Below are 21,823 nucleotides of genomic sequence, written 5' to 3' on the forward strand. Positions count from 1 at the left end.
CTGCTGGGGGGCTCAGTGGCATCTGGAAGTCTGCCTTATTTTGATTTTTTATTAATTTCAACTGTCAATCATAAAACATCAACAAAAATTATATTTTGAGTTACATTTTTCAAATAAACTTATTTTCTATGAATAAAAGAAATATAGATATCATAAAATCTCTGAAAATACCCAGATATGTAATCATTTAGACTCTAAATTGTGTATGTTTGAATAAAAGTTGACCATATTGAAAGAAATAGGCCCATTGCAAAAGCATCTAGCATAAGAAAAAGCAGCTGCCAGATTCACACCAGGATGGCCGAGTGGTTAAGGCGTTGTACTTAAGATCCAATGGATTTGTATCCGTGTGGGTTCGAACCCCACTTCTGGTATGCTTTTTTTCATTTAATCCTTATAAAAATGTACTAGTAAGAATGTCATCAATCAGAAAAGCATACAGGAATATATGTTGCTTATGATAGTTGGCACCATGCATTCTACAAAAGCATTGCCATGTGAACATACAGAAAATGAAAGTTACATTCTGTTTTAATGTACATGACAGAATGTTGGAAATTAGAGAAAGGAGTATATGTTGCATATCTTTGTTGACCACCTTACATTTCCACAAAAGAATTGCCATGTGACCGTACAGAAAAAGAAAGTTAGCATTTATTTCCAAATGTTAGTTATCAACATAAACCCTTTGAATGTCTAATGTGACATGTTAAAAAAGGTGTAAAAATTGGCAAGCAAAGTTTTTTTATTCATCATAAAGACCTGTAATGTTTACCTTACATAGGAAATATAATCTTTGTTTACACTACATTTTTTATTTGAATTTATAGAACAAATGTGAGCGACTTTGGCAGTTTTAGCAGATATTTTGAAAATCTGTCACAGATGTTGGCACTCAAAGAGTTAAAAGGCAGAGCAATCTATATAGCTGAATATTGTAAAAATATAATGAAATTCAATAAAATACATACTTTGAGTAAATATTTTCTAAAGAACCTTACTTTCTGTTTGGAAATGAAATAAGGATATAATATCCATAAAAGTTGCCAGAAATATGTCATAATTTAGACTCCAAGCACTAGAAAGTTTGAATAAAATGATAGCCATGCACATTAAAATACACATGAACATTGAAATAGTATTTTCACATGACAACAAATTTCAGCAACAAACCAGGATGGCAGAGTGGTTAAGGCGTTGGACTTAAGATCCAATGGATTTCTATCCGCGTGGGTTCGAACCCCACTTCTGGTATGAATTTTAATTCTACCCTTGTGAAAATGTTAAAGGAAGAATGTTAACAGAGTTATGTGCTTAACATGTTCAGGAGTCTATGTTGCTTACATTTGTTGAGCAACATAATTGTTCCACAAAAACATTCTCATATGGCAAGACAAAAAGCAACATTTGTAAAGGTCAATAATCATCATAAAAATAAAGAGCAGTCTATATGGCTGGACAATCTGAAAATATGGTCAAAATCAATAACTTTATGTGATATAAATTTGGGAGTGAGGTAATACCAACGAGCATGCTTTGTGCACAATTTTGGATTACCATGGGTATGTGCACTCATTATAACCACAGTATCCAAGTTTTAAATATATTTTATTAAAGGAACTGTATGAAAATGGTACAGCATTATGGATTACCATAGGTAAGTGCACTTGTGATACCCACAGTGTCCAATTTTGAAAACTGTTCGCAGAGTTTGCAGCGCTGAAAACCCCTGACATAAAAAAAGACAACTTACCTGTCTGCTTGTCAACCGTGGTCTCTGCTACTCCTGGGGGTTTTCCAGGCATATTTAGAATTGGCAGGGGGCTGCTGGGGGGCTCAGTGGCAGCTGGAAGTCTGCATTATTTTGATTTTTTATAAATTTCAACTGTCAATCATAAAACATCAACAAAAATTATATTTTGAGTTACATTTTTCAAATAAACTTATTTTCTATGAATAAAAGAAATATAGATATCATAAAATCTCTGAAAATACCCAGATATGTAATCATTTAGACTCTAAGTTGTGTATGTTTGAATAAAAGTTGACCATATTGAAAGAAATAGGCCCATAGCAAAAGCATCTAACATAAGAAAAAGCAGCTGCCAGAATCACACCAGGATGGCTGAGTGGTTAAGGCGTTGGACTTAAGATCCAATGGATTTGTATCCGCGTGGGTTCGAACCCCACTTCTGGTATGCTTTTTTTTCATTTAAGCCTTATATAAATGTACAAGTAAGAATGCCATCAATCAGAAAAGCATACATGAATATATGTTGCTTATGATAGTTGGCAACATGCATTCTACAAAAGCATTGCCATGTGAACATAAAGAAAATGAAAGTTACATTCTGTTTTAATGTACATGACAGAATGTTGGAAATTAGAGAAAGGAGTATATGTTGCATATCTTTGTTGACCACAATACATTTCCACAAAAGAATTACCATGTGACCGTACAGAAAAAGAAAGTTAGCATTTATTTCCAAATGTTAGTTATCAACATAAACCCTTTGAATGTCTAATGTGATATGTTAAAAAAGGTGTAAAAATTGGCAAGCAAAGTTTTTTTATTCATCATAATGACCTTTAATGTTTACCTTACATAGGAAATATAATCTTTGTTTACACTACATTTTTTATTTGAATTTATAGAACAAATGTGAGCGACTTTGGCAGTTTTAGCAGATATTTTGAAAATCTGTCACAGATGTTGGCACTCAAAGAGTTAAAAGGCAGAGCACTCTATATAGCTGAATAATGTAAAAATATAAAAAAATTCAATAAAATACATACTTTGAGTAAATATTTTCTAAAGAACCTTACTTTATATTGGGAAATGAAATAAGGATATAATATCCATAAAAGTTGCCAGAAATATGTCATAATTTAGACTTCAAGCACTAGAAAGTTTGAATAAAAAGATAGCCATGCACATTAAAATACACATGAACATTAAAATAGTATTTTCCCATGACAACAAGTTGCAGCAACAAACCAGGATGGCCGAGTGGTTAAGGCGTTGGACTTAAGATCCAATGGATTTCTATCCGTGTGGGTTCGAACCCCACTTCTGGTATGAATTTTAATTCTACCCTTGTGAAAATGTTAAAGGAAGAATGTTAACAGAGTTATGTGCTTAACATGTTCAGTAGTCTATGTTGCTCTCATTTGTTGAGCAACATAATTGTTCCACAAAAACATTCTCATATGGCAAGACAAAAAGCAACATTTGTAAAGGTCAATAATCATCATAAAAATAAAGAGCAGTCTATATGGCTGGACAATCTGAAAATATGGTCAAAATCAATAACTTTATGTGATATAAATTTGGGAGTGAGGTAATACAAACGAGCATGCTTTGTGCACAATTTTGGATTACCATGGGTATGTACACTCGTTATAACCACAGTATCCAAGTTTTAAATATATTTTATTAAAGGAACTGTATGAAAATGGTACAGCATTATGGATTACCATAGGTAAGTGCACTTGTGATACCCACAGTATCCAATTTTGAAAACTGTTCGCAGAGTTTGCAGCGCTGAAAACCCCTGACATAAAAAAAGACAACTTACCTGTCTGCTTGTCAACCGTGGTCTCTGCTACTCCTGGGGGTTTTCCAGGCATATTTAGAATTGGCAGGGGGCTGCTGGGGGGCTCAGTGGCATCTGGAAGTCTGCCTTATTTTGATTTTTTATTAATTTCAACTGTCAATCATAAAACATCAACAAAAATTATATTTTGAGTTACATTTTTCAAATAAACTTATTTTCTATGAATAAAAGAAATATAGATATCATAAAATCTCTGAAAATACCCAGATATGTAATCATTTAGACTCTAAATTGTGTATGTTTAAATAAAAGTTGACCATATTGAAAAAAATAGGCCCATTGCAAAAGCATCTAGCATAAGAAAAAGCAGCTGCCAGATTCACACCAGGATGGCCGAGTGGTTAAGGCGTTGTACTTAAGATCCAATGGATTTGTATCCGTGTGGGTTCGAACCCCACTTCTGGTATGCTTTTTTTTCATTTAATCCTTATAAAAATGTACTAGTAAGAATGTCATCAATCAGAAAAGCATACAGGAATATATGTTGCTTATGATAGTTGGCACCATGCATTCTACAAAAGCATTGCCATGTGAACATACAGAAAATGAAAGTTACATTCTGTTTTAATGTACATGACAGAATGTTGGAAATTAGAGAAAGGAGTATATGTTGCATATCTTTGTTGACCACCTTACATTTCCACAAAAGAATTGCCATGTGACCGTACAGAAAAAGAAAGTTAGCATTTATTTCCAAATGTTAGTTATCAACATAAACCCTTTAAAAGTCTAATGTGACATGTTAAAAAAGGTGTAAAAATTGGCAAGCAAAGTTTTTTTATTCATCATAAAGACCTGTAATGTTTACCTTACATAGGAAATATAATCTTTGTTTACACTACATTTTTTATTTGAATTTATAGAACAAATGTGAGCGACTTTGGCAGTTTTAGCAGATATTTTGAAAATCTGTCACAGATGTTGGCACTCAAAGAGTTAAAAGGCAGAGCAATCTATATAGCTGAATATTGTAAAAATATAATGAAATTCAATAAAATACATACTTTGAGTAAATATTTTCTAAAGAACCTTACTTTCTGTTTGGAAATGAAATAAGGATATAATATCCATAAAAGTTGCCAGAAATATGTCATAATTTAGACTCCAAGCACTAGAAAGTTTGAATAAAATGATAGCCATGCACATTAAAATACACATGAACATTGAAATAGTATTTTCACATGACAACAAATTTCAGCAACAAACCAGGATGGCAGAGTGGTTAAGGCGTTGGACTTAAGATCCAATGGATTTCTATCCGCGTGGGTTCGAACCCCACTTCTGGTATGAATTTTAATTCTACCCTTGTGAAAATGTTAAAGGAAGAATGTTAACAGAGTTATGTGCTTAACATGTTCAGGAGTCTATGTTGCTTACATTTGTTGAGCAACATAATTGTTCCACAAAAACATTCTCATATGGCAAGACAAAAAGCAACATTTGTAAAGGTCAATAATCATCATAAAAATAAAGAGCAGTCTATATGGCTGGACAATCTGAAAATATGGTCAAAATCAATAACTTTATGTGATATAAATTTGGGAGTGAGGTAATACCAACGAGCATGCTTTGTGCACAATTTTGGATTACCATGGGTATGTGCACTCATTATAACCACAGTATCCAAGTTTTAAATATATTTTATTAAAGGAACTGTATGAAAATGGTACAGCATTATGGATTACCATAGGTAAGTGCACTTGTGATACCCACAGTATCCAATTTTGAAAACTGTTCACAGAGTTTGCAGCGCTGAAAACCCCTGACATAAAAAAAGACAACTTACCTGTCTGCTTGTCAACCGTGGTCTCTGCTACTCCTGGGGGTTTTCCAGGCATATTTAGAATTGGCAGGGGGCTGCTGGGGGGCTCAGTGGCAGCTGGAAGTTTGCCTTATTTTGATTTTTTATTAATTTAAACTGTCAATCATAAAACATCAACAAAAATTATATTTTGAGTTACATTTTTCAAATAAACTTATTTTTTATGAATAAAAGAAATATAGATATCATAAAATCTCTGAAAATAGCCATATATGTAATCATTTAGACTCTAAGTTGTGTATGTTTGAATAAAAGTTGACCATATTGAAAGAAATAGGCCCATTGCAAAAGCATCTAGCATAAGAAAAAGCAGCTGCCAGAATCACACCAGGATGGCCGAGTGGTTAAGGCGTTGGACTTAAGATCCAATGGTTTTGTATCCGCGTGGGTTCGAACCCCACTTCTGGTATGCTTTTTTTTCATTTAAGCCTTATAAAAATGTACAAGTAAGAATGTCATCAATCAGAAAAGCATACAGGAATATATGTTGCTTATGATAGTTGGCACCATGCATTCTACAAAAGCATTGCCATGTGAACATACAGAAAATGAAAGTTACATTCTGTTTTAATGTACATGACAGAATGTTGGAAATTAGAGAAAGGAGTATATGTTGCATATCTTTGTTGACCACCATACATTTCCACAAAAGAATTGCCATGTGACCGTACAGAAAAAGAAAGTTAGCATTTATTTCCAAATGTTAGTTATCAACATAAACCCTTTGAATGTCTAATGTGATATGTTAAAAAAGGTGTAAAAATTGCCAAGCAAAGTTTTTTTATTCATCATAAAGACCTGTAATGTTTACCTTACATAGGAAATATAATCTTTGTTTACACTACATTTTTTATTTGAATTTATAGAACAAATTTGAGCGACTTTGGCAGTTTTAGCAGATATTTTGAAAATCTGTCACAGATGTTGGCACTCAAAGAGTTAAAAGGCAGAGCAATCTATATAGCTGAATATTGTAAAAATATAATGAAATTCAATAAAATACATACTTTGAGTAAATATTTTCTAAAGAACCTTACTTTCTGTTTGGAAATGAAATAAGGATATAATATCCATAAAAGTTGCCAGAAATATGTCATAATTTAGACTCCAAGCACTAGAAAGTTTGAATAAAATGATAGCCATGCACAATTAAATACACATGAACATTGAAATAGTATTTTCCCATGACAACAAGTTACAGCAACAAACCAGGATGGCAGAGTGGTTAAGGCGTTGGACTTAAGATCCAATGGATTTCTATCCGCGTGGGTTCGAACCCCACTTCTGGTATGAATTTTAATTCTACCCTTGTGAAAATGTTAAAGGAAGAATGTTAACAGAGTTATGTGCTTAACATGTTCAGGAGTCTATGTTGCTTACATTTGTTGAGCAACATAATTGTTCCACAAAAACATTCTCATATGGCAAGACAAAAAGCAACATTTGTAAAGGTCAATAATCATCATAAAAATAAAGAGCAGTCTATATGGCTGGACAATCTGAAAATATGGTCAAAATCAATAACTTTATGTGATATAAATTTGGGAGTGAGGTAATACCAACGAGCATGCTTTGTGCACAATTTTGGATTACCATGGGTATGTGCACTCATTATAACCACAGTATCCAAGTTTTAAATATATTTTATTAAAGGAACTGTATGAAAATGGTACAGCATTATGGATTACCATAGGTAAGTGCACTTGTGATACCCACAGTATCCAATTTTGAAAACTGTTCACAGAGTTTGCAGCGCTGAAAACCCCTGACATAAAAAAAGACAACTTACCTGTCTGCTTGTCAACCGTGGTCTCTGCTACTCCTGGGGGTTTTCCAGGCATATTTAGAATTGGCAGGGGGCTGCTGGGGGGCTCAGTGGCAGCTGGAAGTTTGCCTTATTTTGATTTTTTATTAATTTCAACTGTCAATCATAAAACATCAACAAAAATTATATTTTGAGTTACATTTTTCAAATAAACTTATTTTTTATGAATAAAAGAAATATAGATATCATAAAATCTCTGAAAATAGCCATATATGTAATCATTTAGACTCTAAGTTGTGTATGTTTGAATAAAAGTTGACCATATTGAAAGAAATAGGCCAATTGCAAAAGGATCTAGCATAAGAAAAAGCAGCTGCCAGAATCACACCAGGATGGCCGAGTGGTTAAGGCGTTGGACTTAAGATCCAATGGATTTGTATCCGCGTGGGTTCGAACCCCACTTCTGGTATGCTTTTTTTTCATTTAAGCCTTATAAAAATGTACAAGTAAGAATGTCATCAATCAGAAAAGCATACAGGAATATATGTTGCTTATGATAGTTGGCACCATGCATTCTACAAAAGCATTGCCATGTGAACATACAGAAAATGAAAATTACATTCTGTTTTAATGTACATGACAGAATGTTGGAAATTAGAGAAAGGAGTATATGTTGCATATCTTTGTTGACCACCATACATTTCCACAAAAGAATTGCCATGTGACCGTACAGAAAAAGAAAGTTAGCATTTATTTCCAAATGTTAGTTATCAACATAAACCCTTTGAATGTCTAATGTGATATGTTAAAAAAGGTGTAAAAATTGCCAAGCAAAATTTTTTTATTCATCATAAAGACCTGTAATGTTTACCTTACATAGGAAATATAATCTTTGTTTACACTACATTTTTTATTTGAATTTATAGAACAAATTTGAGCGACTTTGGCAGTTTTAGCAGATATTTTGAAAATCTGTCACAGATGTTGGCACTCAAAGAGTTAAAAGGCAGAGCAATCTATATAGCTGAATATTGTAAAAATATAATGAAATTCAATAAAATACATACTTTGAGTAAATATTTTCTAAAGAACCTTACTTTCTGTTGGGAAATGAAATAAGGATATAATATCCATAAAAGTTGCCAGAAATATGTCATAATTTAGACTCCAAGCACTAGAAAGTTTGAATAAAATGATAGCCATGCACAATTAAATACACATGAACATTGAAATAGTATTTTCCCATGACAACAAGTTACAGCAACAAACCAGGATGACCGAGTGGTTAAGGCGTTGGACTTAAGATCCAATGGATTTCTATCCGCGTGGGTTCGAACTCCACTTCTGGTATGAATTTTAATTCTACCCTTGTGAAAATGTTAAAGGAAGAATGTTAACAGAGTTATGTGCTTAACATGTTCAAGAGTCTATGTTGCTTACATTTGTTGAGCAACATAATTGTTCCACAAAAACATTCTCATATGGCAAGACAAAAAGCAACATTTGTAAAGGTCAATAATCATCATAAAAATAAAGAGCAGTCTATATGGCTGGACAATCTGAAAATATGGTCAAAATCAATAACTTTATGTGATATAAATTTGGGAGTGAGGTAATACAAACGAGCATGCTTTGTGCACAATTTTGGATTACCATGGGTATGTGCACTCGTTATAACCACAGTATCCAAGTTTTAAATATATTTTATTAAAGGAACTGCATGAAAATGGTACAGCATTATGGATTACCATAGGTAAGTGCACTTGTGATACCCACAGTATCCAATTTTGAAAACTGTTCGCAGAATTTGCAGCGCTGAAAACCCCTGACATGAAAAAAAGACAACTTACCTGTCTGCTTGTCAACCGTGGTCTCTGCTACTCCTGGGGGTTTTCCAGGCATATTTAGAATTGGCAGGGGGCTGCTGGGGGGCTCAGTGGCATCTGGAAGTCTGCCTTATTTTGATTTTTTATTAATTTCAACTGTCAATCATAAAACATCAACAAAAATTATATTTTGAGTTACATTTTTCAAATAAACTTATTTTCTATGAATAAAAGAAATATAGATATCATAAAATCTCTGAAAATAGCCAGATATGTAATCATTTAGACTCTAAGTTGTGTATGTTTGAATAAAAGTTGACCATATTGAAAGAAATAGGCCCATTGCAAAAGCATCTAGCATAAGAAAAAGCAGCTGCCAGATTCACACCAGGATGGCCGAGTGGTTAAGGCGTTGTACTTAAGATCCAATGGATTTGTATCCGCGTGGGTTCGAACCCCACTTCTGGTATGCTTTTTTTTTTCATTTAATCCTTATAAAAATGTACTAGTAAGAATGTCATCAATCAGAAAAGCATACAGGAATATATGTTGCTTATGATAGTTGGCACCATGCATTCTACAAAAGCATTGCCATGTGAACATACAGAAAATGAAAGTTACATTCTGTTTTAATGTACATGACAGAATGTGGGAAATTAGAGAAAGGAGTATATGTTGCATATCTTTGTTGACCACCTTACATTTCCACAAAAGAATTGCCATGTGACCGTACAGAAAAAGAAAGTTAGCATTTATTTCCAAATGTTAGTTATCAACATAAACCCTTTGAATGTCTAATGTGATATGTTAAAAAAGGTGTAAAAATTGCCAAGCAAAGTTTTTTTATTCATCATAAAGACCTGTAATGTTTACCTTACATAGGAAATATAATCTTTGTTTACACTACATTTTTTATTTGAATTTATAGAACAAATGTGAGCGACTTTGGCAGTTTTAGCAGATATTTTGAAAATCTGTCACAGATGTCGGCACTCAAAGAGTTAAAAGGCAGAGCAATCTATATAGCTGAATATTGTAAAAATATAATGAAATTCAATAAAATACATACTTTGAGTAAATATTTTCTAAAGAACCTTACTTTCTGTTGGGAAATGAAATAAGGATATAATATCCATAAAAGTTGCCAGAAATATGTCATAATTTAGACTCCAAGCACTAGAAAGTTTGAATAAAATGATAGCCATGCACAATTAAATACACATGAACATTGAAATAGTATTTTCCCATGACAACAAGTTACAGCAACAAACCAGGATGACCGAGTGGTTAAGGCGTTGGACTTAAGATCCAATGGATTTCTATCCGCGTGGGTTCGAACTCCACTTCTGGTATGAATTTTAATTCTACCCTTGTGAAAATGTTAAAGGAAGAATGTTAACAGAGTTATGTGCTTAACATGTTCAAGAGTCTATGTTGCTTACATTTGTTGAGCAACATAATTGTTCCACAAAAACATTCTCATATGGCAAGACAAAAAGCAACATTTGTAAAGGTCAATAATCATCATAAAAATAAAGAGCAGTCTATATGGCTGGACAATCTGAAAATATGGTCAAAATCAATAACTTTATGTGATATAAATTTGGGAGTGAGGTAATACAAACGAGCATGCTTTGTGCACAATTTTGGATTACCATGGGTATGTGCACTCGTTATAACCACAGTATCCAAGTTTTAAATATATTTTATTAAAGGAACTGTATGAAAATGGTACAGCATTATGGATTACCATAGGTAAGTGCACTTGTGATACCCACAGTATCCAATTTTGAAAACTGTTCGCAGAGTTTGCAGCGCTGAAAACCCCTGACATAAAAAAAGACAACTTACCTGTCTGCTTGTCAACCGTGGTCTCTGCTACTCCTGGGGGTTTTCCAGGCATATTTAGAATTGGCAGGGGGCTGCTGGGGGGCTCAGTGGCAGCTGGAAGTCTGCCTTATTTTGATTTTTTATAAATTTCAACTGTCAATCATAAAACATCAACAAAAATTATATTTTGAGTTACATTTTTCAAATAAACTTATTTTCTATGAATAAAAGAAATATAGATATCATAAAATCTCTGAAAATACCCAGATATGTAATCATTTAGACTCTAAGTTGTGTATGTTTGAATAAAAGTTGACCATATTGAAAGAAATAGGCCCATAGCAAAAGCATCTAACATAAGAAAAAGCAGCTGCCAGAATCACACCAGGATGGCCGAGTGGTTAAGGCGTTGGACTTAAGATCCAATGGATTTGTATCCGCGTGGGTTCGAACCCCACTTCTGGTATGCTTTTTTTTCATTTAAGCCTTATATAAATGTACAAGTAAGAATGCCATCAATCAGAAAAGCATACATGAATATATGTTGCTTATGATAGTTGGCAACATGCATTCTACAAAAGCATTGCCATGTGAACATAAAGAAAATGAAAGTTACATTCTGTTTTAATGTACATGACAGAATGTTGGAAATTAGAGAAAGGAGTATATGTTGCATATCTTTGTTGACCACCATACATTTCCACAAAAGAATTGCCATGTGACCGTACAGAAAAAGAAAGTTAGCATTTATTTCCAAATGTTAGTTATCAACATAAACCCTTTGAATGTCTAATGTGATATGTTAAAAAAGGTGTAAAAATTGGCAAGCAAAGTTTTTTTATTCATCATAATGACCTTGAATGTTTACCTTACATAGGAAATATAATCTTTGTTTACACTACATTTTTTATTTGAATTTATAGAACAAATGTGAGCGACTTTGGCAGTTTTAGCAGATATTTTGAAAATCTGTCACAGATGTTGGCACTCAAAGAGTTAAAAGGCAGAGCACTCTATATAGCTGAATAATGTAAAAATATAAAAAAATTCAATAAAATACATACTTTGAGTAAATATTTTCTAAAGAACCTTACTTTATATTGGGAAATGAAATAAGGATATAATATCCATAAAAGTTGCTAGAAATATGTCATAATTTAGACTTCAAGCACTAGAAAGTTTGAATAAAAAGATAGCCATGCACATTAAAATACACATGAACATTAAAATAGTATTTTCCCATGACAACAAGTTGCAGCAACAAACCAGGATGGCCGAGTGGTTAAGGCGTTGGACTTAAGATCCAATGGATTTCTATCCGTGTGGGTTCGAACCCCAATTCTGGTATGAATTTTAATTCTACCCTTGTGAAAATGTTAAAGGAAGAATGTTAACAGAGTTATGTGCTTAACATGTTCAGTAGTCTATGTTGCTTACATTTGTTGAGCAACATAATTGTTCCACAAAAACATTCTCATATGGCAAGACAAAAAGCAACATTTGTAAAGGTCAATAATCATCATAAAAATAAAGAGCAGTCTATATGGCTGGACAATCTGAAAATATGGTCAAAATCAATAACTTTATGTGATATAAATTTGGGAGTGAGGTAATACAAACGAGCATGCTTTGTGCACAATTTTGGATTACCATGGGTATGTGCACTCGTTATAACCACAGTATCCAAGTTTTAAATATATTTTATTAAAGGAACTGTATGAAAATGGTACAGCATTATGGATTACCATAGGTAAGTGCACTTGTGATACCCACAGTATCCAATTTTGAAAACTGTTCGCAGAGTTTGCAGCGCTGAAAACCCCTGACATAAAAAAAGACAACTTACCTGTCTGCTTGTCAACCGTGGTCTCTGCTACTCCTGGGGGTTTTCCAGGCATATTTAGAATTGGCAGGGGGCTGCTGGGGGGCTCAGTGGCATCTGGAAGTCTGCCTTATTTTGATTTTTTATTAATTTCAACTGTCAATCATAAAACATCAACAAAAATTATATTTTGAGTTACATTTTTCAAATAAACTTATTTTCTATGAATAAAAGAAATATAGATATCATAAAATCTCTGAAAATAGCCAGATATGTAATCATTTAGACTCTAAGTTGTGTATGTTTGAATAAAAGTTGACCATATTGAAAGAAATAGGCCCATTGCAAAAGCATCTAGCATAAGAAAAAGCAGCTGCCAGATTCACACCAGGATTGCCGAGTGGTTAAGGCATGGGTCCTCAAACTGCGGCCCTCCAGATGTTGTGAAACTACAAACCCCAGCATGCCTTGCCACCGTTTTAACACTCCCTTATAGCAAAACTGTGGCAAGGCATGCTGGGATTTGTAGTTTCACAACATCTGGAGGGCCGCTGTTTGAGGACCCATGGGTTAAGGCGTTGTACTTAAGATCCAATGGATTTGTATCCGCGTGGGTTCGAACCCCACTTCTGGTATGCTTTTTTTTTCATTTAATCCTTATAAAAATGTACTAGTAAGAATGTCATCAATCAGAAAAGCATACAGGAATATATGTTGCTTATGATAGTTGGCACCATGCATTCTACAAAAGCATTGCCATGTGAACATACAGAAAATGAAAGTTACATTCTGTTTTAATGTACATGACAGAATGTTGGAAATTAGAGAAAGAAGTATATGTTGCATATCTTTGTTGACCACCTTACATTTCCACAAAAGAATTGCCATGTGACCGTACAGAAAAAGAAAGTTAGCATTTATTTCCAAATGTTAGTTATCAACATAAACCCTTTGAATGTCTAATGTGACATGTTAAAAAAGGTGTAAAAATTGGCAAGCAAAGTTTTTTTATTCATCATAAAGACCTGTAATGTTTACCTTACATAGGAAATATAATCTTTGTTTACACTACATTTTTTATTTGAATTTATAGAAATGTGAGCGACTTTGGCAGTTTTAGCAGATATTTTGAAAATCTGTCACAGATGTTGGCACTCAAAGAGTTAAAAGGCAGAGCAATCTATATAGCTGAATATTGTAAAAATATAATGAAATTCAATAAAATACATACTTTGAGTAAATATTTTCTAAAGAACCTTACTTTCTGTTTGGAAATGAAATAAGGATATAATATCCATAAAAGTTGCCAGAAATATGTCATAATTTAGACTCCAAGCACTAGAAAGTTTGAATAAAATGATAGCCATGCACATTAAAATACACATGAACATTGAAATAGTATTTTCACATGACAACAAGTTTCAGCAACAAACCAGGATGGCCGAGTGGTTAAGGCGTTGGACTTAAGATCCAATGGATTTCTATCCGCGTGGGTTCGAACCCCACTTCTGGTATGAATTTTAATTCTACCCTTGTGAAAATGTTAAAGGAAGAATGTTAACAGAGTTATGTGCTTAACATGTTCAGGAGTCTATGTTGCTTACATTTGTTGAGCAACATAATTGTTCCACAAAAACATTCTCATATGGCAAGACAAAAAGCAACATTTGTAAAGGTCAATAATCATCATAAAAATAAAGAGCAGTCTATATGGCTGGACAATCTGAAAATATGGTCAAAATCAATAACTTTATGTGATATAAATTTGGGAGTGAGGTAATACCAACGAGCATGCTTTGTGCACAATTTTGGATTACCATGGGTATGTGCACTCGTTATAACCACAGTATCCAAGTTTTAAATATATTTTATTAAAGGAACTGTATGAAAATGGTACAGCATTATGGATTACCATAGGTAAGTGCACTTGTGATACCCACAGTATCCAATTTTGAAAACTGTTCGCAGAGTTTGCAGCGCTGAAAACCCCTGACATAAAAAAAGACAACTTACCTGTCTGCTTGTCAACCGTGGTCTCTGCTACTCCTGGGGGTTTTCCAGGCATATTTAGAATTGGCAGGGGGCTGCTGGGGGGCTCAGTGGCAGCTGGAAGTTTGCCTTATTTTGATTTTTTATTAATTTCAACTGTCAATCATAAAACATCAACAAAAATTATATTTTGAGTTACATTTTTCAAATAAACTTATTTTTTATGAATAAAAGAAATATAGATATCATAAAATCTCTGAAAATAGCCAGATATGTAATCATTTAGACTCTAAGTTGTGTATGTTTGAATAAAAGTTGACCATATTGAAAGAAATAGGCCCATTGCAAAAGCATCTAGCATAAGAAAAAGCAGCTGCCAGAATCACTCCAGGATGGCCGAGTGGTTAAGGCGTTGGACTTAAGATCCAATGGTTTTGTATCCGCGTGGGTTCGAACCCCACTTCTGGTATGCTTTTTTTTCATTTAAGCCTTATAAAAATGTACAAGTAAGAATGTCATCAATCAGAAAAGCATACAGGAATATATGTTGCTTATGATAGTTGGCACCATGCATTCTACAAAAGCATTGCCATGTGAACATACAGAAAATGAAAGTTACATTCTGTTTTAATGTACATGACAGAATGTTGGAAATTAGAGAAAGGAGTATATGTTGCATATCTTTGTTGACCACCATACATTTCCACAAAAGAATTGCCATGTGACCGTACAGAAAAAGAAAGTTAGCATTTATTTCCAAATGTTAGTTATCAACATAAACCCTTTGAATGTCTAATGTGATATGTTAAAAAAGGTGTAAAAATTGCCAAGCAAAGTTTTTTTATTCATCATAAAGACCTGTAATGTTTACCTTACATAGGAAATATAATCTTTGTTTACACTACATTTTTTATTTGAATTTATAGAACAAATTTGAGCGACTTTGGCAGTTTTAGCAGATATTTTGAAAATCTGTCACAGATGTTGGCACTCAAAGAGTTAAAAGGCAGAGCAATCTATATAGCTGAATATTGTAAAAATATAATGAAATTCAATAAAATACATACTTTGAGTAAATATTTTCTAAAGAACCTTACTTTCTGTTTGGAAATGAAATAAGGATATAATATCCATAAAAGTTGCCAGAAATATGTCATAATTTAGACTCCAAGCACTAGAAAGTTTGAATAAAATGATAGCCATGCACATTAAAATACACATGAACATTGAAATAGTATTTTCACATGACAACAAGTTTCAGCAACAAACCAGGATGGCCGAGTGGTTAAGGCGTTGGACGTAAGATCCAATGGATTTCTATCCGCCTGGGTTCGAACCCCACTTCTGGTATGAATTTTAATTCTACCCTTGTGAAAATGTTAAAGGAAGAATGTTAACAGAGTTATGTGCTTAACATGTTCAGGAGTCTATGTTGCTTACATTTGTTGAGCAACATAATTGTTCCACAAAAACATTCTCATATGGCAAGATAAAAAGCAACATTTGTAAAGGTCAATAATCATCATAAAAATAAAGAGCAGTCTATATGGCTGGACAATCTGAAAATATGGTCAAAATCAATAACTTTATGTGATATAAATTTGGGAGTGAGGTAATACCAACGAGCATGCTTTGTGCACAATTTTGGATTACCATGGGTATGTGCACTCGTTATAACCACAGTATCCAAGTTTTAAATATATTTTATTAAAGGAACTGTATGAAAATGGTACAGCATTATGGATTACCATAGGTAAGTGCACTTGTGATACCCACAGTATCCAATTTTTAAAACTGTTCGCAGAGTTTGCAGCGCTGAAAACCCCTGACATAAAAAAAGACAACTTACCTGTCTGCTTGTCAACCGTGGTCTCTGCTACTCCTGGGGGTTTTCCAGGCATATTTAGAATTGGCAGGGGGCTGCTGGGGGGCTCAGTGGCAGCTGGACGTTTGCCTTATTTTGATTTTTTATTAATTTCAACTGTCAATCATAAAACATCAACAAAAATTATATTTTGAGTTACATTTTTCAGATAAACTTATTTTCTATGAATAAAAGAAATATAGATATCATAAAATCTCTGAAAATAGCCAGATATGTAATCATTTAGACTCTAAGTTGTGTATGTTTGAATAAAAGTTGACCATATTGAAAGAAATAGGCCAATTGAAAAAGCATCTAGCATAAGAAAAAGCAGCTGCCAGAATCACACCAGGATGGCCGAGTGGTTAAGGCGTTGGACTTAAGATCCAATGGATTTGTATCCGCGTGGGTTCGAACCCCACTTCTGGTATGCTTTTTTTTTCATTTAAGCCTTATAAAAATGTACAAGTAAGAATGTCATCAATCAGAAAAGCATACAGGAATATATGCTGCTTATGATAGTTGGCTCCATGCATTCTACAAAAGCATTGCCATGTGAACATACAGAAAATGAAAGTTACATTCTGTTTTAATGTACATGACAGAATGTTGGAAATTAGAGAAAGGAGTATATGTTGCATATCTTTGTTGACCACCATACATTTCCACAAAAGAATTGCCATGTGACCGTACAGAAAAAGAAAGTTAGCATTTATTTCCAAATGTTAGTTATCAACATAAACCCTTTGAATGTCTAATGTGATATGTTAAAAAAGGTGTAAAAATTGCCAAGCAAAATTTTTTTATTCATCATAAAGACCTGTAATGTTTACCTTACATAGGAAATATAATCTTTGTTTACACTACATTTTTTATTTGAATTTATAGAACAAATTTGAGCGACTTTGGCAGTTTTAGCAGATATTTTGAAAATCTGTCACAGATGTTGGCACTCAAAGAGTTAAAAGGCAGAGCAATCTATATAGCTGAATATTGTAAAAATATAATGAAATTCAATAAAATACATACTTTGAGTAAATATTTTCTAAAGAACCTTACTTTCTGTTGGGAAATGAAATAAGGATATAATATCCATAAAAGTTGCCAGAAATATGTCATAATTTAGACTCCAAGCACTAGAAAGTTTGAATAAAATGATAGCCATGCACAGTTAAATACACATGAACATTGAAATAGTATTTTCCCATGACAACAAGTTACAGCAACAAACCAGGATGACCGAGTGGTTAAGGCGTTGGACTTAAGATCCAATGGATTTCTATCCGCGTGGGTTCGAACTCCACTTCTGGTATGAATTTTAATTCTACCCTTGTGAAAATGTTAAAGGAAGAATGTTAACAGAGTTATGTGCTTAACATGTTCAGGAGTCTATGTTGCTTACATTTGTTGAGCAACATAATTGTTCCACAAAAACATTCTCATATGGCAAGACAAAAAGGAACATTTGTAAAGGTCAATAATCATCATAAAAATAAAGAGCAGTCTATATGGCTGGACAATCTGAAAATATGGTCAAAATCAATAACTTTATGTGATATAAATTTGGGAGTGAGGTAATACAAACGAGCATGCTTTGTGCACAATTTTGGATTACCATGGGTATGTGCACTCGTTATAACCACAGTATCCAAGTTTTAAATATATTTTATTAAAGGAACTGTATGAAAATGGTACAGCATTATGGATTACCATAGGTAAGTGCACTTGTGATACCCACAGTATCCAATTTTGAAAACTGTTCGCAGAGTTTGCAGCGCTGAAAACCCCTGACATAAAAAAAGACAACTTACCTGTCTGCTTGTCAACCGTGGTCTCTGCTACTCCTGGGGGTTTTCCAGGCATATTTAGAATTGGCAGGGGGCTGCTGGGGGGCTCAGTGGCAGCTGGAAGTCTGCCTTATTTTGATTTTTTATAAATTTCAACTGTCAATCATAAAACATCAACAAAAATTATATTTTGAGTTACATTTTTCAAATAAACTTATTTTCTATGAATAAAAGAAATATAGATATCATAAAATCTCTGAAAATACCCAGATATGTAATCATTTAGACTCTAAGTTGTGTATGTTTGAATAAAAGTTGACCATATTGAAAGAAATAGGCCCATAGCAAAAGCATCTAACATAAGAAAAAGCAGCTGCCAGAATCACACCAGGATGGCCGAGTGGTTAAGGCGTTGGACTTAAGATCCAATGGATTTGTATCCGCGTGGGTTCGAACCCCACTTCTGGTATGCTTTTTTTTCATTTAAGCCTTATATAAATGTACAAGTAAGAATGCCATCAATCAGAAAAGCATACATGAATATATGTTGCTTATGATAGTTGGCAACATGCATTCTACAAAAGCATTGCCATGTGAACATAAAGAAAATGAAAGTTACATTCTGTTTTAATGTACATGACAGAATGTTGGAAATTAGAGAAAGGAGTATATGTTGCATATCTTTGTTGACCACAATACATTTCCACAAAAGAATTGCCATGTGACCGTACAGAAAAAGAAAGTTAGCATTTATTTCCAAATGTTAGTTATCAACATAAACCCTTTGAATGTCTAATGTGATATGTTAAAAAAGGTGTAAAAATTGGCAAGCAAAGTTTTTTTATTCATCATAATGACCTTTAATGTTTACCTTACATAGGAAATATAATCTTTGTTTACACTACATTTTTTATTTGAATTTATAGAACAAATGTGAGCGACTTTGGCAGTTTTAGCAGATATTTTGAAAATCTGTCACAGATGTTGGCACTCAAAGAGTTAAAAGGCAGAGCACTCTATATAGCTGAATAATGTAAAAATATAAAAAAATTCAATAAAATACATACTTTGAGTAAATATTTTCTAAAGAACCTTACTTTATATTGGGAAATGAAATAAGGATATAATATCCATAAAAGTTGCCAGAAATATGTCATAATTTAGACTTCAAGCACTAGAAAGTTTGAATAAAAAGATAGCCATGCACATTAAAATACACATGAACATTAAAATAGTATTTTCCCATGACAACAAGTTGCAGCAACAAACCAGGATGGCCGAGTGGTTAAGGCGTTGGACTTAAGATCCAATGGATTTCTATCCGTGTGGGTTCGAACCCCACTTCTGGTATGAATTTTAATTCTACCCTTGTGAAAATGTTAAAGGAAGAATGTTAACAGAGTTATGTGCTTAACATGTTCAGTAGTCTATGTTGCTCTCATTTGTTGAGCAACATAATTGTTCCACAAAAACATTCTCATATGGCAAGACAAAAAGCAACATTTGTAAAGGTCAATAATCATCATAAAAATAAAGAGCAGTCTATATGGCTGGAAAATCTGAAAATATGGTCAAAATCAATAACTTTATGTGATATAAATTTGGGAGTGAGGTAATACAAACGAGCATGCTTTGTGCACAATTTTGGATTACCATGGGTATGTGCACTCGTTATAACCACAGTATCCAAGTTTTAAATATATTTTATTAAAGGAACTGTATGAAAATGGTACAGCATTATGGATTACCATAGGTAAGTGCACTTGTGATACCCACAGTATCCAATTTTGAAAACTGTTCGCAGAGTTTGCAGCGCTGAAAACCCCTGACATAAAAAAAGACAACTTACCTGTCTGCTTGTCAACCGTGGTCTCTGCTACTCCTGGGGGTTTTCCAGGCATATTTAGAATTGGCAGGGGGCTGCTGGGGGGCTCAGTGGCATCTGGAAGTCTGCCTTATTTTGATTTTTTATTAATTTCAACTGTCAATCATAAAACATCAACAAAAATTATATTTTGAGTTACATTTTTCAAATAAACTTATTTTCTATGAATAAAAGAAATATAGATATCATAAAATCTCTGAAAATACCCAGATATGTAATCATTTAGACTCTAAATTGTGTATGTTTGAATAAAAGTTGACCATATTGAAAGAAATAGGCCCATTGCAAAAGCATCTAGCATAAGAAAAAGCAGCTGCCAGATTCACACCAGGATGGCCGAGTGGTTAAGGCGTTGTACTTAAGATCCAATGGATTTGTATCCGTGTGGGTTCGAACCCCACTTCTGGTATGCTTTTTTTCATTTAATCCTTATAAAAATGTACTAGTAAGAATGTCATCAATCAGAAAAGCATACAGGAATATATGTTGCTTATGATAGTTGGCACCATGCATTCTACAAAAGCATTGCCATGTGAACATACAGAAAATGAAAGTTACATTCTGTTTTAATGTACATGACAGAATGTTGGAAATTAGAGAAAGGAGTATATGTTGCATATCTTTGTTGACCACCTTACATTTCCACAAAAGAATTGCCATGTGACCGTACAGAAAAAGAAAGTTAGCATTTATTTCCAAATGTTAGTTATCAACATAAACCCTTTGAATGTCTAATGTGACATGTTAAAAAAGGTGTAAAAATTGGCAAGCAAAGTTTTTTTATTCATCATAAAGACCTGTAATGTTTACCTTACATAGGAAATATAATCTTTGTTTACACTACATTTTTTATTTGAATTTATAGAACAAATGTGAGCGACTTTGGCAGTTTTAGCAGATATTTTGAAAATCTGTCACAGATGTTGGCACTCAAAGAGTTAAAAGGCAGAGCAATCTATATAGCTGAATATTGTAAAAATATAATGAAATTCAATAAAATACATACTTTGAGTAAATATTTTCTAAAGAACCTTACTTTCTGTTTGGAAATGAAATAAGGATATAATATCCATAAAAGTTGCCAGAAATATGTCATAATTTAGACTCCAAGCACTAGAAAGTTTGAATAAAATGATAGCCATGCACATTAAAATACACATGAACATTGAAATAGTATTTTCACATGACAACAAATTTCAGCAACAAACCAGGATGGCAGAGTGGTTAAGGCGTTGGACTTAAGATCCAATGGATTTCTATCCGCGTGGGTTCGAACCCCACTTCTGGTATGAATTTTAATTCTACCCTTGTGAAAATGTTAAAGGAAGAATGTTAACAGAGTTATGTGCTTAACATGTTCAGGAGTCTATGTTGCTTACATTTGTTGAGCAACATAATTGTTCCACAAAAACATTCTCATATGGCAAGACAAAAAGCAACATTTGTAAAGGTCAATAATCATCATAAAAATAAAGAGCAGTCTATATGGCTGGACAATCTGAAAATATGGTCAAAATCAATAACTTTATGTGATATAAATTTGGGAGTGAGGTAATACCAACGAGCATGCTTTGTGCACAATTTTGGATTACCATGGGTATGTGCACTCATTATAA

General features: G+C 33.3%; 23 non-coding genes across 23 annotated transcripts; all 23 read left to right on the top strand.

The window, feature by feature from the left end:
* The first annotated feature begins 291 nt into the window (after nt 1–291).
* Nucleotides 292–374, top strand: TRNAL-UAA (transfer RNA leucine (anticodon UAA)). The gene has a single exon. It is a non-coding gene; the product is annotated as a tRNA-Leu (tRNA).
* A 797-nt stretch (nt 375–1,171) lies between these two features.
* On the top strand, nt 1,172–1,254 carry TRNAL-UAA (transfer RNA leucine (anticodon UAA)). The gene has a single exon. It is a non-coding gene; the product is annotated as a tRNA-Leu (tRNA).
* An 861-nt stretch (nt 1,255–2,115) lies between these two features.
* On the top strand, nt 2,116–2,198 carry TRNAL-UAA (transfer RNA leucine (anticodon UAA)). Its single transcript has one exon. It is a non-coding gene; the product is annotated as a tRNA-Leu (tRNA).
* A 798-nt stretch (nt 2,199–2,996) lies between these two features.
* Nucleotides 2,997–3,079, top strand: TRNAL-UAA (transfer RNA leucine (anticodon UAA)). Its single transcript has one exon. It is a non-coding gene; the product is annotated as a tRNA-Leu (tRNA).
* Nucleotides 3,080–3,940: 861 nt separating this feature from the next.
* TRNAL-UAA (transfer RNA leucine (anticodon UAA)) lies at nt 3,941–4,023 on the top strand. The gene has a single exon. It is a non-coding gene; the product is annotated as a tRNA-Leu (tRNA).
* A 798-nt stretch (nt 4,024–4,821) lies between these two features.
* Nucleotides 4,822–4,904, top strand: TRNAL-UAA (transfer RNA leucine (anticodon UAA)). Its single transcript has one exon. It is a non-coding gene; the product is annotated as a tRNA-Leu (tRNA).
* Nucleotides 4,905–5,765: 861 nt separating this feature from the next.
* TRNAL-UAA (transfer RNA leucine (anticodon UAA)) lies at nt 5,766–5,848 on the top strand. The gene has a single exon. It is a non-coding gene; the product is annotated as a tRNA-Leu (tRNA).
* A 798-nt stretch (nt 5,849–6,646) lies between these two features.
* TRNAL-UAA (transfer RNA leucine (anticodon UAA)) lies at nt 6,647–6,729 on the top strand. The gene has a single exon. It is a non-coding gene; the product is annotated as a tRNA-Leu (tRNA).
* An 861-nt stretch (nt 6,730–7,590) lies between these two features.
* On the top strand, nt 7,591–7,673 carry TRNAL-UAA (transfer RNA leucine (anticodon UAA)). Its single transcript has one exon. It is a non-coding gene; the product is annotated as a tRNA-Leu (tRNA).
* Nucleotides 7,674–8,471: 798 nt separating this feature from the next.
* On the top strand, nt 8,472–8,554 carry TRNAL-UAA (transfer RNA leucine (anticodon UAA)). The gene has a single exon. It is a non-coding gene; the product is annotated as a tRNA-Leu (tRNA).
* Nucleotides 8,555–9,416: 862 nt separating this feature from the next.
* On the top strand, nt 9,417–9,499 carry TRNAL-UAA (transfer RNA leucine (anticodon UAA)). The gene has a single exon. It is a non-coding gene; the product is annotated as a tRNA-Leu (tRNA).
* Nucleotides 9,500–10,299: 800 nt separating this feature from the next.
* On the top strand, nt 10,300–10,382 carry TRNAL-UAA (transfer RNA leucine (anticodon UAA)). The gene has a single exon. It is a non-coding gene; the product is annotated as a tRNA-Leu (tRNA).
* An 861-nt stretch (nt 10,383–11,243) lies between these two features.
* TRNAL-UAA (transfer RNA leucine (anticodon UAA)) lies at nt 11,244–11,326 on the top strand. Its single transcript has one exon. It is a non-coding gene; the product is annotated as a tRNA-Leu (tRNA).
* A 798-nt stretch (nt 11,327–12,124) lies between these two features.
* Nucleotides 12,125–12,207, top strand: TRNAL-UAA (transfer RNA leucine (anticodon UAA)). Its single transcript has one exon. It is a non-coding gene; the product is annotated as a tRNA-Leu (tRNA).
* Nucleotides 12,208–14,113: 1,906 nt separating this feature from the next.
* TRNAL-UAA (transfer RNA leucine (anticodon UAA)) lies at nt 14,114–14,196 on the top strand. The gene has a single exon. It is a non-coding gene; the product is annotated as a tRNA-Leu (tRNA).
* An 861-nt stretch (nt 14,197–15,057) lies between these two features.
* Nucleotides 15,058–15,140, top strand: TRNAL-UAA (transfer RNA leucine (anticodon UAA)). Its single transcript has one exon. It is a non-coding gene; the product is annotated as a tRNA-Leu (tRNA).
* Nucleotides 15,141–15,938: 798 nt separating this feature from the next.
* On the top strand, nt 15,939–16,021 carry TRNAL-UAA (transfer RNA leucine (anticodon UAA)). The gene has a single exon. It is a non-coding gene; the product is annotated as a tRNA-Leu (tRNA).
* An 861-nt stretch (nt 16,022–16,882) lies between these two features.
* Nucleotides 16,883–16,965, top strand: TRNAL-UAA (transfer RNA leucine (anticodon UAA)). The gene has a single exon. It is a non-coding gene; the product is annotated as a tRNA-Leu (tRNA).
* A 799-nt stretch (nt 16,966–17,764) lies between these two features.
* TRNAL-UAA (transfer RNA leucine (anticodon UAA)) lies at nt 17,765–17,847 on the top strand. Its single transcript has one exon. It is a non-coding gene; the product is annotated as a tRNA-Leu (tRNA).
* Nucleotides 17,848–18,708: 861 nt separating this feature from the next.
* Nucleotides 18,709–18,791, top strand: TRNAL-UAA (transfer RNA leucine (anticodon UAA)). Its single transcript has one exon. It is a non-coding gene; the product is annotated as a tRNA-Leu (tRNA).
* A 798-nt stretch (nt 18,792–19,589) lies between these two features.
* TRNAL-UAA (transfer RNA leucine (anticodon UAA)) lies at nt 19,590–19,672 on the top strand. Its single transcript has one exon. It is a non-coding gene; the product is annotated as a tRNA-Leu (tRNA).
* Nucleotides 19,673–20,533: 861 nt separating this feature from the next.
* TRNAL-UAA (transfer RNA leucine (anticodon UAA)) lies at nt 20,534–20,616 on the top strand. Its single transcript has one exon. It is a non-coding gene; the product is annotated as a tRNA-Leu (tRNA).
* A 797-nt stretch (nt 20,617–21,413) lies between these two features.
* Nucleotides 21,414–21,496, top strand: TRNAL-UAA (transfer RNA leucine (anticodon UAA)). The gene has a single exon. It is a non-coding gene; the product is annotated as a tRNA-Leu (tRNA).
* Nucleotides 21,497–21,823: the final 327 nt, after the last annotated feature.

The sequence above is a fragment of the Crinia signifera genome, chromosome 3 (genome assembly GCF_055691185.1).
Source record: "Crinia signifera chromosome 3, ASM5569118v1, whole genome shotgun sequence".
NCBI classification, from domain to species: Eukaryota; Metazoa; Chordata; class Amphibia; order Anura; family Myobatrachidae; genus Crinia; species Crinia signifera.